General features: G+C 39.9%; 1 protein-coding gene across 1 annotated transcript in view; it reads right to left on the bottom strand.

Moving 5' to 3' along the window:
- THSD7B (thrombospondin type 1 domain containing 7B) overlaps positions 1-13,012 on the bottom strand; it is a 550,701-nt gene extending 537,689 nt beyond the window's left edge. Inside the window, exon 1 of the mRNA XM_060687945.2 lies at positions 12,646-13,012. The gene's annotated coding sequence lies outside the window, so the exon portion shown is untranslated. The remainder of the gene's footprint in view (positions 1-12,645) is intronic.
- Positions 13,013-18,264: the final 5,252 nt, after the last annotated feature.

The following is an 18,264-nucleotide window of genomic DNA, read 5'->3' as shown; positions in this document are numbered from 1 at the left end:
CTACAAACCCACAACGAATGGAGACCTTCTACAGAAACTAAACCACTTAGAAGGTAGAGGCATGAAAATGATTACACTGTGTACGTCAAATCTTTGTTCCACTGCCTTCCCAATAGTTTCCCACTTACTTTTACTGTGTATGTGCATGTGCACGTGCACGCACACACGTGTGCGCATGCATGTGTGTTTGTATACCATTGGGTCAGTGTGGACTCCTGGTAACTGCCTGGACTTGTAACCAAATTTGCTTAGCAAGACTTTTGGATATGGTTTGCCACCAGTGGTGGGTTTCTAGCGGTTCGCCCCAGTTCCTGCGAACTGGTAGCAGCAGTGGGAGGCTCCACCCACCTGCCCGGATGTCATCACGGACGGTCTGCGCAGAAGCGCTGTGCATGTGCGGTCACAGTTGCAAACTGGTAGCAAAGGTAAGTGGAACCCACCACTGTTTGCCACTGCTTGCTTCCTAAGGCTGAGGGAGAATGACCGACCCAAGGTCAACCAACTGGGTTTCTGCCTATGGCAGGAATAAGACTGTTGGTCTCCGAGTTTCTAGCATGGTGCCTTAACCATTGCACCAAGTTGTCCCTCTGTTTTGGCTCTACTCAAATCTATATTTTGTCTTCCCCCTTTTTTAGAAATGGGAAATAAAATTATATTGTTATAAACTTTTTTTCTGCCTTATCTTTAAAGGTTTACATTGTTAACATCATAGTGCTTATAATTAACACTGTATAGATACCCATTTGGGTACACAGTACCCAAATAATATAATGTATTATTGTGCCTTATGATAAAGCTACAGTATATATAGGAAATGGATTAGGTGTGAATGTAACTATGTCTGAAGAATAATTCAAGCCATTTTTACATGGTAAGACTTTTTAATATGATACCAAGAATGCAAAGATCATGTCTGCAATCTGCCTATGTTCCCAAAATGTCTCCCCAGCCATTCATATGATTAGTTCCTCCATGATGAAGACATTCAAGCTAACTTGTGCACATCCAGGAGGATGTCCTACTGTTAACCAGGAGTGAGAGATTTGGAAATAGTGCATGTCCAAGACAACATCTGAAACAACTATAAGAGCTCAGCGTATTCCTTCCTTCTACAGGTAGAATCCCAATCACATTGACAGAGGCTGGGAAATTGATTTAAAAATTAGACACACATTGCCTCCTGCGAACTAGGGGAAAACCAATCCTTTTATAGACTTTTTTATTTTTAGAAAGGACTATGCTACATGTCCACAGTAAAAAAAATATTGGGAGTAGCAGAGGTGCTCTCCAAGAGAAGCTCCATGTTATGGTCTCTACTGTCTTATTCCCTGAAGGATAGCGGCTTCTTAACAATAAAACAGCCATTTGTCTAGGCTCAGATGACATGCTGGACCATAATTAAAGAAACCAAGTCAAAATCCATGTTTATAGGCAGGGGGCAAAAAGGAGTCCTTAAACCACAGTCTGAATCATGGTCTGGTTTGGATGATGTTGATGCAGTAATTCACAGTAGAGCATTGAGCAAGCTAAGTTTGTATCTCAATAAGACAACTCCAATATAGATTAGTGCCGGTCTAATGCTTGTTTTAATACTAAACATAATTTACCAGCTGGATTTATACCAGGCACTGAATATGTCCTTATCTACTGCCTTAAACCTACCCAATCTATCTTCAATAAGCATTATTCGGCACTATATTTATTCAAGCATTTATATATCTCCATACTGAAACAACGTTAAGTCAAATATAAACCATAACTTTGCAATATAATTCTATAAAACCATTTAAAGATAAGATTTTTTAATATTCAAAGTTTAAATTTGTTTTAAATTGATTGAGGTTTTAAATCTGTCTGGGCCAAACTATTTAATTCGATTTTATCTCTGCTTTTTAAATTTTGTATGTATGTATTTTATTGTTGGCTGTTCACCGCCCTGAGTCCTTTGGGAGTAGGGCGGTATATAAATCAAAAGTAAAGTAAAGTAAAGTAAAGATTTAATCAGGAGTAAGAGATTTACACTTTAAAATACAGTTCCAAATAAAGCAACCAATTAACCCTAAACCCTAACCAATTGCAAAAAAATAAACCAACATCCACATCCATAAAATATATCCAATGTGCGAACAATTCAACCTCCACAAAATTGTCTTTTGTGACCTCCTAAAGCAGGTGTCTCCAACCATGGCAACTTTAAGACTTGTGGACTTCAACTCCCAGAATTCCTCAGCCAGCAAACCTGGAAGTCCAAAAGTCTTAAAGTTGCCAAGGTTGGCGACACCTGTCCTAAAGGACAACAACAAAGAGCCCCATCCAGGCTTCTGAGCGGAAGCTGTTCCATAAAAATAGGACAACCACTGAGAAGATCTTCCTTCAGATTCCCCTTCCCATCTCTTGGAGGGAGGACCCTAAACCGCCAATTCAGCATGAGATAGAAAGATCCATCTCAAAGCAGATACCCCCAAAACTAGGTGCAGGGAATCCTCAGTTTACAGCCATAATTGAGCCCCAAATTTCCACTGCTAAGCAAAACCATTGTTAAGTGAATTTTGTCGCATATTATTACCTTTCTTTCACAGTTGCTAAATGAATCACTGCAAGTTGTTAACTTAGTAACATGGTTCTGAAATGAATCTGGCTTCCCCAGTGACTTTGTCTGTCAGAAGGTCATAAAAAATGATCACATGATCCTGGGACATTGCAACAGTCATAAATACATCATCATAACACACTTTTTTCAGTGTTGCTGTAAGTTTGAACAGTCACTAAACAAATGGTTGTATATCAAGGACTACCTGTACTGATACCAAACTTCATATATAAATTAAAAAGTAATGCAAGATTATGTTGACACCACTGAACTAATCCATTTTAAAAGTCATCTGCTCTTAAAACCAGATGACAACCATATCCGGGGAGACTTAATCAAAAAAAATTACCCAAGAAGATTTCATAACATGATTCTTAAAATCATTTCCTGGGATGGTTAATTGTGTTATCAGTCTATATATGAATGAGGAAACTTTTTGTGTTTCCCATTCACTTCTCAGACCATCTGTCCAATGGTGGGTTGCCCCGGTTCAGACCAGTTCTATAGAACCGGTAATAAAACTGGCAGGAGGCTCTGCCCACCAACCCCAACGTCATCAGGACGCTTCGGCACATGCGCAGAAGCTCATGCACGCACTCACTTCGCTCACACACACACGCAGCCCAGTTGCGAACCGGTAGTAAAGATAAGTAGAACCTATCCCTGCATCTGTCCCATACAAAGTGTTTTCAAACATAAAAACTATTTCACCGATTTGGCTTTGATTCCATTTGTAAGAACTCTATAGTTTTGTGGCTGTGATTATATTGCCCTTTTATCTACTTCTTTGAGTCCTCTTATCTCTGAATAAGAGTGAATATGATAATTATGAAATTATTTCATAGAAAGAAAAGGGGGAAAGCACTATGGAAAGTGCTGTGATAATACACTGTATATGTAACTATTTCACAACTGCAACAATTAACGTAGGTAAATATTTATCACACACATTATTTCCTGCTGATAATTAAGGTCACGTGGGGGATTTATCCCACGTCTTCCCCAAAGGCTATGAAGAAATTTGCCAGGCTGGAGAATGAGCCGGCTATATTTAAAATACAGCAGGACAGGGTTATTTGTCCCTTTTTTCCCTTTTTCAGAAAGTGGGCAACTGAAGGCAAAGTGGGGTTAGACAGATCCTTCCACCACCGTGGTTGACTCATCGGAGAACAGATTAAGTTGCTGTTGAACATCTGGCATGGATATTCATTTGCCATCACAAGTGGTAATGACTGGGTTCAAACATTGTGCTAATGTGTTTTGCTTAGTTCAATTTAGCCTGCAGTATGAATCCTTATTTACTTCGTATAACATACTTAAAGCAAACAATAGCTTAGAATGTGGTTAGGCTCCCAGGACAAGCTATCAGTATTTATTTCACTGACAGAGATTATTATGGCACGATTAGAACATAGCACAGCACTTCAAAATTCTGTGTGGATTTGGAGAATTGTTAAAGAATGGGAGTCTACCAAAAGAGAAGGAGAGCTCTATAGTCTCTGAATTCCTCAAGGGGTTCAGGAAATCAGCTTCTGACTCCTACTGTAAGCCTCAGTGATATAACAAAACAACAACATGAGTCTAAACACCACAAAAATATTTCATAAAGTGGCATGCAGCTCTTTGTATTTATAGCAGTTGACACTATAGAAAAGGTTTCCTCAGATTATCTAAAAAAATATTTTAAAAATTCAATAATTATTTAAAAAAACAGATCAGAAAAAGAATCATAGCCAGAACTGTAAAGGGGAGAAAAATTGTAGGCAAACAGCATCTTGCAAGCAACAGCTACAACGCATCAAACTTGTTTGAATGCTCTTCCTGATCCAAATGTAATGAAGGAGGATGGAACATGACTCCAGGGCACAAGTTAGCAGCCTACCATAATGGATACATATGGAGCACAGCAGCTAGCATCTGTCTAGTCCTCCAGGTACAGCACTGGGGGAAAAAAATGAGTACTAAAATGGTGTGCCAAAAAATACAAATGGAGGTTACAGCCCTATGCACAGTTAAACCCCTTCAATCCTATCAACTTCAATGGGGTTTTAATCATCCAATCAGCAGCGTTAGCCTCACATCTGAATGCATTGAGGGGCTTCTATTCAGATCAGCATATCTCTGCTTAGCCAGGCATGCCTGTTAAATTTAGCAACATCAATTGTAGGCATAGACTGAAATTCAGAAAAGGCTATTTTATAAAATATCCAAAATGGAAACAAAATTGCGTGGATACACATACGATGGGTTTCCCCCACTGAATTAAACCTCACATTTTCATCACATATATCTATATCTATAGGGAAGTTGAATATAGCACAATATTAATACAACACACACTATGGACTTCCGGCTGACATCACATCGAGATCGGACAGGGAGAGCGGATGTCTGCACTTCCGTGCTGAGTTCTCCCCGTTGGTGGGCTCCGAAAGAAGCCAAAGCTGCCTTGGAGGGGCAGTGAAACAAAGAGGGACACCCTGTGAGGTCTCAGAGAGTTGCACCTCTCCTGCTTGACCTGGGGTTTACTTTCCCTCTCAGCCAAGACAAGGAGAAGAGACAGCCTAAGATGGCTGCCACAAAACTGGGACAGCTGATGACCACCTAAGCTATGAGCTGAACTGGATTTTGGTGAACAGCGTGGAACTGGATGAGAAGATTTTTTTTTACCCAAAAGTTACCCCCCAAAAGAGAAATGGGATTTTACTCAGAACTATTGAAAGTGGCAATCAGACACTTTGAGAAATTTCCCAGACTGGAAGGAAAGGATTAAAGAGAGATTTTTTTCTTTAAAAACACAGGAAATTGAATTTTCAAATTGGGAAGACGGACATTGGGAAGGCAATTTAAAATAAAATATTGGAACTATGGATTTAAAAATTAACATTGGTTCTATAATTGAATTACAATTTAAAATAATTAAAATCAGATTTTTAGTAATAGTGAAAATTAACTTAAGAGTGCCACCTGCTGATCAAAGGAAAATATACAAGCCTGGGAATACCCATTTAAAGGACTGCAAAAATATTTACTGGACTATATACATCTACCCTATGACCACTGGAGATTAAAACATGAGAACAAGGAAGACATTTAATTAAAGTGACCCCTGAATGTTAAGGTTTTTGACTGAATCTAGAAAGGTGACTCAAAGAGGCTTGGATAACTCCCTGGACTATATAAATGGACCTGATTATTTATTTATATAAAGAACTGTGATCAGCAGATACTTTGAAGAGTAACCTCAGGTTGGAATAAATGGTTCTTGGGCTATTGACTAAAAGTGGCATTTATTAAAACAAGATAAGAGCAACAGAAGGAGCAAACAAGCAGAACTTTGATCGAGATGGATTTGATGTTTCAAAGCATAAAGGATATTATACAGCAAGAGCATAAAGCGATGATAGAATTAATGGACAGCATAGATCAAAAATTGGAAAACATCAAAGAAAGGACAATGAGTAATGAACAAGATGCCCAGGAAAGTAAGGAGCTAGCAGAAGGAATATAGGGAAAAACAGAATTGAGAAATCAACAGAAAAAAGATAATGAGGAGTCATTAATAAAATTAATAATGTTTGATGAATCTAATCGTGGGAAAATATGTCAAGAGATCTGAAAAGAGAACAGGAGGAGCAGGAAGATACTTTGGGAAGGGAGACAGGGGTTAGGGCTGATAACTTTAAAGCTAGACAATGGAAAAGGGTAGGGATGGGAGAAGCACTTAGATTGACTAGACAGGATGTAGACACAGATACAGACAGAGATAAAGATTTAATAGAATATGGGAGGCAAGTTAAAAAAAGAGTAAGAATTAAAGTACTGATGTGGGCAAGAGATGATGGACAGAAGGCAGATAGGAAAAAGAAGAAAGAGAAGGAGGAAAAATATATTTTTTTGTTTTCTTTCCTTTTTTTAAAATGGTGACATAAGGAGAAATTAGAATAGACAAGCTTAAACAATAATGTGATTGATAAACACTGAGCAATTAAATAATGAAAAGAACATATTTTAATATAAACATGTGTATTAATACTAGAATCATAAAGATTGGATGAAAGCAAGAATATGAATAGAGTTATTTTGTATGTTTAAATAATATTGTGATTGGCATCAGAATAATATATTGAAATATTGAATAATGAAATAATGAAGAATAAATAATGGCTAATAAAACGATGAAAGAACATATTTTAAAACTGGTATAAACAGGTGTATTAATGGTGGAATCATATAGATTGGATGAATATAAAGAAAATGAATAGAATTAATTTGTATGCTTAATATTGTGATTGGTATTAGAATTGCATATTTAAATATCGAACAATGAAATAATGAAGGATAATATTGTAAAAAGGGAACGTCTTTTAATATAATGGTCACATGAATATAAATTAGAAATAAGATAGAAATAAGAAGGGGAAATATTAGTATACACATTTTTATACGATAAGATAAGTGTAATGATAAGAGAGAGGCTTAGAGATTGAACAGGGGTAGTATTATGTATGTTTAAACAATATGAAGTAATGAAAGATTATAATTTGATATAAATGTGTATTACTATTGATAATAAAGTGATAACTATGATTAATAATATTATTTAATTTGTACTAAAATGTATGCACCCAGATGTCACACTGTTCACGCATTGATATGTATTTGTAATATAAAATCAAAAAATTGATTAAAAATATTAATACAACACTATTAAAACCTCTTTATTTGTCATAATCCAATTATACTTTATGGATTGTGAGCAGTTCTCAGAGTTTTTCTTCAAGGAGAAAGAAGATATATTTTCCAAACAGAGCAGCAGCCATGGTGTCTTAAACGTGCTTACAAGTGTCCTCGTTTAAGGACCACTTGTTCAGCAACCATTCAAACCTAAAGCAGCGCTAAAAGAATAGTAGTTATGACCAGATCTCATACTTTTAGCTATGATAACAGCATTGCAATTTGCAATCTTTTTCTTTGCCGTCAAGCAAAGTCCACAAGAAAGGTGGACAGAAGTGAGAGTCATCTAAGGTCCTCGCTTAATGACCCATGCGTTCCTCACTTTATGACAGCAGTCGGGACTCTCATCATTGCTTAACAGCAGAATTTCCAGTCACAATTAGCATCATTAACCGAGTATTACTTGTATTCCTATAGCAAGCTCCAATGCTATAGGCTTACACACTCATTCCTGAGAATAAGCCTTACTTCAGTCAAAAATAATGTTTTTATTTTTTATTTATGTTATTTGTAAAGTTTATTGGCCACCCATCTTACCACAGGGTAACTCTTACTTTTCAGCAGGGTTGCTGAAAAGGTTCAACATAGGGTTGAACTACACATTCCTCTCATAATTGAGCCATTTACATTATTGGATCCAATATGTCTAAGCTTCACAGCAGAGCTTGACAATAAATCTTGATGCTTCAGACACTTAACCCATTATTAGGGAATAGGTTTACTCAGCAGAAGGCTATTGGATATGACTTGGCTAAGTCAGACTCTACTGCAGACAAAAATGAAGCCATGTACAGATAATTTGTCCTCTGCTGTGCAAAGAAGTCAAAGCCTTTAGATAAGTCTAAGCTCCAGAGCTTAAACTCCAGTCATTTTTCTCCCTGTCTCACCAAGTTAACAATGATTGACAGCTCATTTGGCAGCCCTGGGCAGCTCTCCTGGATTTCTAAAAGGCTTCCTTGGAAGCAGTACTGTGGGTGACTCCTTGCAAGATTCAGTCCTTATGAAGATGCCACTTCCTGTTTTATGAGTGGGTGACAAGGTTAAGCCCTCTTATCCTTGTTATTAGGTGGGAGGGGCAGCCTTCAAAACCAGAAGGGAAGCAACTCTTGACCTTCCTATCCACGTTCACTATAAAATAGGAAAGTACATCAAAGCAGTCCTGAGTAAAACAAGAGGAAGTCAAAAGTAATGAGAACACAAAGGATTTGAAAGGATGGGCTAGATGGGAAAACTTGATGGTTTAAAAAATGAGATCGAAGGTTATTATCACAGAAGAAACATTAGCTATGGGGAGAGGCAGTTTCTTCCTCTACGACAAGGTTCATACAGTTGTAATTCTGCCATCTTCTGCAGCCAATGTGGTCACTGCATTTGAGAACATTAAAGGGAAGAGTGGTCCAGTACTGTCACACTCATTCATAAATATATATATAAAATCTTAAGATTGTCCCATTTAAAACTGCCTTCCAAGCAAATATGGTTAGGTATAAACTTTTAACTTTGTCTTGTATTGTAGTTAGCTGTTATATGATTATGCTTCTTATTTGAATCTTTGATATTGAATATTTTATTATGATAAGCACGTATATATCCATGGTTTGTGATTGCTTCTTGCCACTATCTATGATTGCTATCTTGTTATCCTTCCCATCACTGATTTAAATACTATTGCATTGCTTGGTTGGCACTTCAACAGTGAATTTTAAAGGCTTTGCCTCCATCTACCCTTTTTTATTGAACAGATTTGCCAGAGTACTTCGAAGAAATAGTTGTAGCCACACTTACACATACCCAGAGAATCCCTCTTTTCATTAAGTTTAAGTTTAATTAAGGTCAGAAAAGGATATCCTATTTTTAAAAATCCATACCCTGATCCTAACTGCAACGGAAAGAAGTCTCGTTGTATCATCAAAACCCAAAACTAAGTACAGAACTATGTGAAATATATCAACAGCCATCTCCAATGTATATTTACTGCTCAGAAAAGAAATCCCAAGGTTACATGGGCTTACTCTCAAACTAAATAAGATGGCAAGAATAAATACCATGGGAATTACTGGGAATTATTATGAAAGAGACATTTGTAGAGCCAAGAAGATTGGTATGCTATGAATTATAGCTATAGAGTCCAATCCTGTGCATTGTTATTTAGTAGATCCAACAAAGATACAATCTTGAACTCATTTACTTGAGAGCAAGTCTTCTTGATCCATAGAACTAAGCTATGAGATAGGTAAATTACAGTAAGTAAGTATAAAAATTGAAGATTATTAGACTGCAAAGCTAAACACTTATGTATAATTTTGCCCAGCACCCCTTGTATTTCACTGAATTCAATTGGTTTTTTTTTCCAAAAAGTGTCAAAAACAATTCTATTAGCACACACTCTCACTTGGAAATGATTGTAATGCCACTGACTTTAAAATAAACATGCTCAGGATTGTGCTGTCAATCATTAAACTCATTGAGGCAAGGACTTTTTCACGAGCATATTAACTTTTTGAAGCACTGTATCTTCCATGCAATTATTGTAAAAGAAACATCAAATTCTTCCCATATTGGTACCATCAATAATCTTTAAACACAAATCTCATCATTCCTAAACCAATGCATATGCTGTCCAAGCATTATGGAAGCTGTGATATGTCACATCTGGAAAGCAACAGATTGAAAAAAGTTGTAGAGAATTAAAAGGCGGAAAGGATATGAAAAAACAAAAATCTATTGCTGTCAATTGCTTTTTACCAAAGGAAAAGCATTATTCATCATTTGATCTTGGTGATTTTCTTTTCAAAGCTCAGTAGGTAAGTAGAACATAAAGATGATCCAGTTGACCTCCAGATTAATGACTTTTTAACTACTGATCAAACCATAAATTAAACAAGTAGTAAGAACAGTATAATCCACTGATTCTTTAAAAGACTAAGAAGACAAATCCAAAAGTAATCCAGTATTAGTATGTAAGAAACAACCTCCAAACCAAAGAAGAGGGTTTTTTTTTAATAGACAGGCAAAGCACTATCTGCACAATTTCAAAAATCTGAAAGAAAAGTGATACCTGAATAAGTATTCAATCACTGCAACTTTCAAAAAAGCCACTCAAAATATGTGCTCTTCTCTTCCAAAGACTAATTTGTCTTTCTGCCAAGAAGAAGTATTCCACATTGAAAAACAGCCCCCTTAATGAAATGTCTTGATTTTATTAGGAACCTAAAAAGTTTTCTCTATTTCCTGAAGCCACCTCGAAGCAGCTATTGCTAACAGAGAGCGTGGAACGCAAAAGCAGTGTCCCTGAAGATTAGCTGCCTTCTAGTTACTCAACAAACCTGCACTATCCTTGACACCGCTGCCTGAGACATAAATTCATCATCTTGACATTCAACTACTAACTGAACCAAGAAAGGCAGAAATACCACCACCACTCCAAAGTAGAACTCAGCACCTGATAACTACGCAGATGCAGTTTCCTTGGCAAAGACAGAGAAGAGACTTACCATCACCTGCATTATTTTTTTTTAACTTCCCAGTCTAGATTAGCCTTCACCCTGGATATTCTGATATTTTGATGGTGGTCTCCCAATACTAACCCTTGCTTAGCTTCCAAGCCCTGGAAAGTTAGGTGCTGCCACCTGCTGAGACATTAAGAAATGGGGGGGGGGGAGTTCCCCAAATCATACACAGAGATAAAGGTTCTGTTGTATATTCAGTACTAGACATCACTTATAAACACAAACAACTCACACACAAACAAGGTGAGGGTTATACCCCTAGCGACTTATCGTACGTGTGTCTAATATTTATTTTAAAATGCCAGAACTGTGGCTAGTTCTTTTCTCTACTTTCCATAAAATAAAATCTGAGCTCCATCTGAATAGCAACCTGTGAGGCTTTTTAAAAAAAAAAAAAAACATAGCCCCATTGATTTTAAAGAATATGTTCCAAAGAAATGATACCAATATAGTCTTCAGTCTCTGGGGAAAAAACCACTGTGGAAGAAGAAAGGAAAGTACTTGAAACAAGGGAAAAACAGAAAAATAGAATCAGTGGGTCTGTGCTTTTATTTCTTGCCAGATGCTTAATCCTAAACAGGACAGCTGTATTTTTATATTAAGATAACTGGTATAGTGTAGACCAGAAACACTACTAAACTGTGCAATTTCATTTAAAAGTCACATGTACAATCTATTCTTCAACATGTTAACAAGGAGAACTCCAACCTCCCCCTCCTCACCTGAATTAAAACCTTCTAAATTCTCTACCAACCGAATGCCATATACTGTATGTTTACTGTAAAGCAAGTCACATTGGTGTCAGTGCTACTTACTCAGACTACAGGACCTTCTTCCCTTTGCTACCTTACAATAATTTGCTCACTTCTCCGGCTTCTGCAAGGCTGGGTCCCAAGTCAGTTTAGGCTCTCCCCTAGTTGCACCCATCCTTTTCTGAAACCTATCAGGATACTTTGCAAATCTGAGCACCGCCACAGATTTTTACACCATTTCCTTGCAATGTTATGCTTCCAACCTGCTCTCACGTTCCTCACTAAGGAACTAGCATACTGCGGTCGTCTGCAAACTTCTGGGTTGTATCGGTGGCAGGAATAAGGGGACGGGGGGGGGCGGTGCGGGGGGGGGGAGATGGGAGGATTAAGCAATCGCAATGCAGATTAACAACCATCCCAAGGAGTGTGTGTGTGTGTGTGTGTGTGATTTTTTTTTTTTTTTTAAGGGAGCGAAGAACACAAATTCTTCTGGGAAGCCACGGAAATCCTTTGGACGTGTCAGCAATTTGGGTCGGATCAAATTTGACCGTGTCGACCCTAGATTTTCAGTTAACGACGGCTGATTTTTTTTTTTTAAATTTTAATTTTTTTTTTTTAGACAAAACAAGAGGAAAGGCGAAGGAAATGCCATTTCAAGGAAAAGTCGGATCGGAGACCGGGGATCATCTACAACGCGCAATCCTCTCCCCGGCTTGTCTGCTGGCGCTCGGCGCAATCCGGCGCTCGTCTCTTCCGAAGTAAGTCCCTGCCGACTTCAAGGGGAGCGGGGGTTTACTCTCCGGTAAGGCGGTAGGCACCCTTGGAGATGCGGGCATATTCGATCCTGCCTGCCGCTTCCCGTGCCCCGATCCCTCGGTAACCTCCGGAGGAAAAGCGTGACGGGAAAAGCACGGGGAGGAAGAGCGGGGCTTTGCCCGGGGAGCCTTCGCCTGACCCATCTCTCCCTCCCCATCCCAAGTTGGCATCCTGCGCCAAACGGAGCGAAGCTTGAGAGGCTCCTGCACGGAAGCGAAGCGGGCTGGACTGGAGCACTTACCGGACTCGCCTGGGTCTGGCGACGGGAGAGGCGGGGACGCGCTTCCCCGGGCGGAGGAAGGTGAAGGTCTGGCAGCAGCCCACCCATAGCCCGGCGCCGATGCCACAGACCCCCGCGAGGTGTCAAGCTCCTCCGGCGGGGAAGGCTCGCTCAGGCTCGCCGGCGAACGCCATCTGCTGTAAGGCGCCGCCACGCCATTGGCTGCTGGGTGGCTCCCGCCGGCCAGCCGCCCCGCCCACCCGCCTCCGCCGGCAACGATAAGTAGAAGCAGCCAGCCGGCCAGGCGGGCTTTCCCGGGCGCGTGGAATCGCGGAGCGAGAAACGTGAAGAACCCACGCCCGGGAAAGCCGAGTGGGACGCTGAGCGAAAAGGCGCTCCGAGTCCCCTCCCCTTCCCCGTCCGTGCCCCACCCCCCCCTCCAGGCCCGGCTTTCGGCCCCTGAGGGTTGGGGCTGAGGGGACCGGTCGCCATTTAAGGCGGTCGGGTCTTGAGTTATCCCAGGCTACCACGCCGGAGTTTGACGTTCCCAAACGCCACACGGAGTGGTGGGCTTCCCAGCACTAGCAATAGCACTTAAGACTTATATACCGCTTCACAGTGCTTTTTACAGCCCTCTCCAAGCGGTTTATAGAGTCAGCATATGGACCCCAACAATCTGGGTCCTCGTTTTACCGACCTCGGAAGGATGCAGGGCTGAGTCAATCTTGAGCCTGCTGAGATTCGATCTTCCAAATTGCGGGCAGCCGGCAGTCAGCAGAAGTAGTCTGCGGTACTGCATTCTTCTAACCACTGTGCCACCACGGCTCCCAGAACTTGAGGAGGCTCCGACTATGCCAGGTTGGGCATAGCTGGGAGCCCTTGGCGATTCTTGCTGGCGGGGAAGCTGCTCTTGGGCTGCGGGGACATTCTGCCAAGAGGAAAGCGGCTGCTGCCGGAGGCAACTGGGGTTGGTCTGAAAGGGACCCATCTATGGTTTATATAACTACTGCATTTTGTGGCATTGGGTTTGTCTGCTTCCAGTGTCTTAACTGGCCTTGATAGTTGTAAGAAGTAATTACGCACCCTCTCCCCCAGAGAGTGAAATATTTTGGGGGATATCAAAAGAGGCACAAGATTATATTTCCCCAAAGGAAAAATGGAGAAAAAAATCTTAACAAAGGCAGAAAGCAGCCTCAACAGCCTCCAGCAGATGGATGTGTTGTGCCCATTTAGAAAGACTGGGCCAATCTATTCACAAACAAAACACCTTCAGCTCCAGGTGATGGGATTAAGAAGGACAGAACATGATCTTTAGGACATAATAGGATCAACCCACCACCATTGAAATCACAAGAGACACAAACGCCCCTTCATTGCACAATCCCAAGAACAGTTCAAACTTCAAAATGACAGAAACCTATAAAAATCCATCCACTCATTCAACCATTTTGTCAGATCTCCCAGAACTACATCCTGTTGTTGGTTCTGCTCATCAATAAACAAAATCCTTCTTTCCAATCAGCCTCCATTTTATTTCCAGTGCCTTTCTCCCATCTTATAACCGGGCTGGGTTTTTTTTCCAAAAGTGTTTTGCCACAGGCAAAATGGCATGGATCAGCCTTGCCTGCCATGCTACCAATACAACAGGCAACCATCTGGGCAGAAAGGGTGCGAAGGGCATGGGGTTGTGTTACAGGTAGTCCTCAAGTTACTATCATAACTCAGGCCAGCATTTCCATTGCTGAACGGCACAGTTATTAAGTGAATTTTGTCCCGTTTTACGACCTTTCCTGGCACAGTTATCAAGTGAATCACTGCAGTTGTTAAGTTAGTAACCTGGTTGTTAATTGAATCTGGCTTCTCCATTGATTTTGCTTATGAGAAGCTCACAAACGGTGATTATATGACCCTGGGACACTGCAAGTGTTGTATATGAGCCAGTTGCCAAGTGACCAAATTTTGATCAGAAGACCATGGAGAGGCTACAATGGTAATAAGTGTGGAAAAGAGCTCCCATGTAACACCGCTCCTGCGCGAGCTGCACTGGCTCCCAGTGGTCTTCCAGGTGCGCTTCAAGGTGTTGGTTATCACCTTTAAAGCGCTCCATGGCATAGGGCCTAGCTATCTTCGAGACCGCCTGCTGCCACCGACGACCTCCCATCGACCCGTGCGCTCCCACAGAGAGGGCCTCCTCGGGGTGCCATCAGCCAAACAGTGCAGGCTGGTGACCCCCAAGGGGAGGGCCTTCTCTGTGGGGGCACCTACCCTCTGGAATCAATTGCCTCCAGAGATAAGGAGAATCCAAGACCTCGGTGCCTTCCGCCGTGCCCTTAAAACCTTCCTTTTCCAGCAAGCCGGGCTGGACTAATTTTTTTTTTTTAAGTGTTTTTAAGTGTTTTGTTTATTGTTTTTAATCAATGGGGCCAAATTTATATATGTATATTTTAACTGTATTTTAATATTTGTATTTGATGTTTTTACTTGGCTGTTCACCGCCCTGAGTCCTCAGGGAGAAGGGCGGTATACAAATTCAAAATAAAATAAAATAAAATAAAAATAAATAAGTCACTCTCTTCATTGCTGTTGTAACTTCAAATGGTCACTAAACAAATGGTCAAGGATTACCTGTACTGTCTTTGCCTTCTTCCTGGCAGCTTTTGCCATCTTAATGCATTGGGAGGTTGGCATGGACAACTTTGCTACTCTCCATGTTCTGCCTTAGTTTTTCTTCCGGATGACACACTCAAAGGCAAGGGCCATCACCAGTGGTGGGATTCAGCCAGTTCGCACCACTTTGGGAGAACCGGTTGTTCTGAACAGTTTGGTGAACTGGTTGTTGGAAGAAATCATTAGGACAAAGAACTGGTTGTTAAATTATTTGAATCCCACCACTGGCCATCACATGAGAAGAAGTTGTCCATTTGGTGGGGACTCTAGATCCAATCTTTTGCCTCTTGCTGTATAAATTGAGATACATGAAGTGTGGAAAGGTTACTATTGGTCATTAGTAGAATGGTTCTGTATGCAACCCTTTCTCTGCTCTTCACTTGGCATTCATCCAGATAAAAATGTATGGGCAGCCCTCATCTCCACTTGCTGGGGAGTTCTGTGACTTGGAAGTCCACAAGTCTTAAAGCTGCCATGGGTTGGACACTCCTGATCTAAATGCTCTATGAACTATTTTAATGTTCTCTTGCCACATTTACGTATCAAATTTGTGCTACTTCTGTAGATGAGTAAAGCAGCAGAATTTTGGGTAAATAATTGCAGTCATACTACGTCTTACTGCAGGCAGAAAATTGTATCTCAATTACCTTCAAATGTTTTTACAAATAAATGTAATTTTTAAAAGCAGCCTATCAAAAAAAAAGTTAATTTTTTTCTTACTATTATTCTGGTTTTCAGTTGCAAAGATTTTGTACTACACCCTCATCTAAAATCTTAAATGGTTTGATCCAGTCTTCAATCTCTTTGCTATGGTGACAGTAATATCTGTTTCAGATGAAAAGTAATGCGTCCAACTCTATAACTTTAAATAAGGATACTTTAATACATAAAATAGGAAAGCAATCCTTGAAATGAGCTATTTGTCACCTGTGTTTACTTCTCCACATAATCACCACCATTCATTACACAATCCTGCCAACAATAGAGAAGCTTCTTAAAACTGTCAGGAAAGAATGCCAAGCTTTGCCTTTTCAACCAGTTCCTGACAGACAGTCCTTTTTACAGTACTTCATTTGATTCAAACAAATGCTCACAAAGACATTCCTTCAATCTTGAGAAAAGGTGGAAAACACTTGGCTGCCAAATCTGGACTACATATAGAAATAAGATGTTAAGATCCAACTTTGTAGTTGTCTCTTTCTACAAAATTGTCGTATTATATCATATGAATTTCTTTCTTGGGATTCCAACTTTAGCTTAATCATTGTTTTAAGGTTTTGAGTGTTACAAAAGGTTCATTTCAAGGATTATTTGAAGGCATTACTTTTCACTCAGCCCTCATACAATTATTCCCCTGTTCTGGAGTTTAGAGCTTCTTTATTGAAGGAATGTGATTCAATTAGCAATGACCAACTGTTCCACTAGTCCCTCTTGGGTCAAATGTCTTTCTACTTATTCAGGTTATCTGTAGATGAGCAGTTGCTACTTTTGATATTTGTATGAATTGTACTGAGGTTTGTTGCCAGAGCTCAGATCAATTATATCTAGCAAATAGAATGTAGGAGTTCTATGTGAGGACTATATTTTAACATCATTGGAAGATGTCTGCATGAACTTACAGAGTGAGCTAATGATTGCAGGATATTTCAATTGAGTTTCAGACAGCTGGAAGATTGATTTCTGCCTTCTACAACTGATTGTAAAACAAAGTCATCTCTTACAATTCAGCCAATATCAGCCTTCTCCAAATGTGAACATTATGCTGATAATAGTGATAATTCAGGGGTGAAATCCAACAGGTTCTGACAGGTTCTGGAGAACCGGTAGCAGAAATTTTGAGCAGTTTGGAGAACCGGTAGCAGAAATTTTGAGTAGTTAGGAGAACCAGCAAATGCTACCTCTGGCTAGCCCCAGAGTGGGGTGAGAATGGAGATTTTGCAATATCCTTCCCCCAGGAGTGGGGAGGGAATGGGGATTTTACAGAATCCTTCCCCTGCCATGCCCACCAAGCCACGCCCACCAAGCCACACTACGTCCACCAAGCCATGCCCACAGAACTGGTAGTAAAAAAAATCTGGATTTCACCACTGTGGTAATTGCAAAAAATAAGGAATTTAGAGGTGGTCTGGCAGCACCATTTTGGTGTATGTGTGTGTGTGTGCTATGTTTATTTAGGACCTCTGTCTGCTGCCTCCTTAGAAGCCATTGGCAGCACGACCCTTGGCTCTCCTGTATAGACTCTGAAGCAGTCCAATTGGGATAAATAAAAAGACACCGTTACAGGAAATAAGATGTACAGAGAAACAAGTACAAAAGACCTTTCAGCACCACGCTTAAGGGGGCAAAAATTCTTCTGAATAAGAAAAGACCTGCTTTATGAACATAAAACTAGCAGTGAATATTAACATGGTCAGAAATGATCTGCTACGTTTGGAGAGCAAAATGTGTAGTATATAAATTTAATAAATAAATAAATTTTAACCTTGGGTGCTGATTTCTGCACATTTTACTTGAATTCTACACATTTCATTTCCTGATTTGTTGGAGATGCTTCTTGAGAGATTTTCATGTCTCGGATTCCCATTAGCATGAGTGTGTCACTAATACATCAGTTGTACATGATTTAAAGTTTATATATTCATTTGGTTGGTTGAAAAATTATACTGGCTTTCTTTTCCCCTTTTTGTTTTGTGTTTTCCTATGTTTGTATTGTGTTGTATTCCGGTCTTAAAAATACTGTTATTTTTCTTCGGTTTCCATTTGAAACAATTTAGTTTGAACCAGATGGGGTAAAATGTTCCTTTTGAAGTCAGTGAAGCAAAGCAAACATTTCCCCATTTTTTGAATCTTACTGATTTGATAATTGGTGTCTACACAATAAAAGATGTGGTTCATTGTTGTTGTTTTCTCTTGCCAAGAAGGGAACCAGTTTATCTTTCATGGATTATTTTGTGGTTTGTAAAAGAAAAACCT

Source organism: Pantherophis guttatus, chromosome 1, assembly GCF_059756535.1.
Source record: "Pantherophis guttatus breed Tessera chromosome 1, ASM5975653v1, whole genome shotgun sequence".
Lineage (NCBI taxonomy): Eukaryota > Metazoa > Chordata > Lepidosauria > Squamata > Colubridae > Pantherophis > Pantherophis guttatus.
Note: the sequence above shows the minus strand (reverse complement) of the source record. Positions and strands in the feature narration are given on the sequence as shown.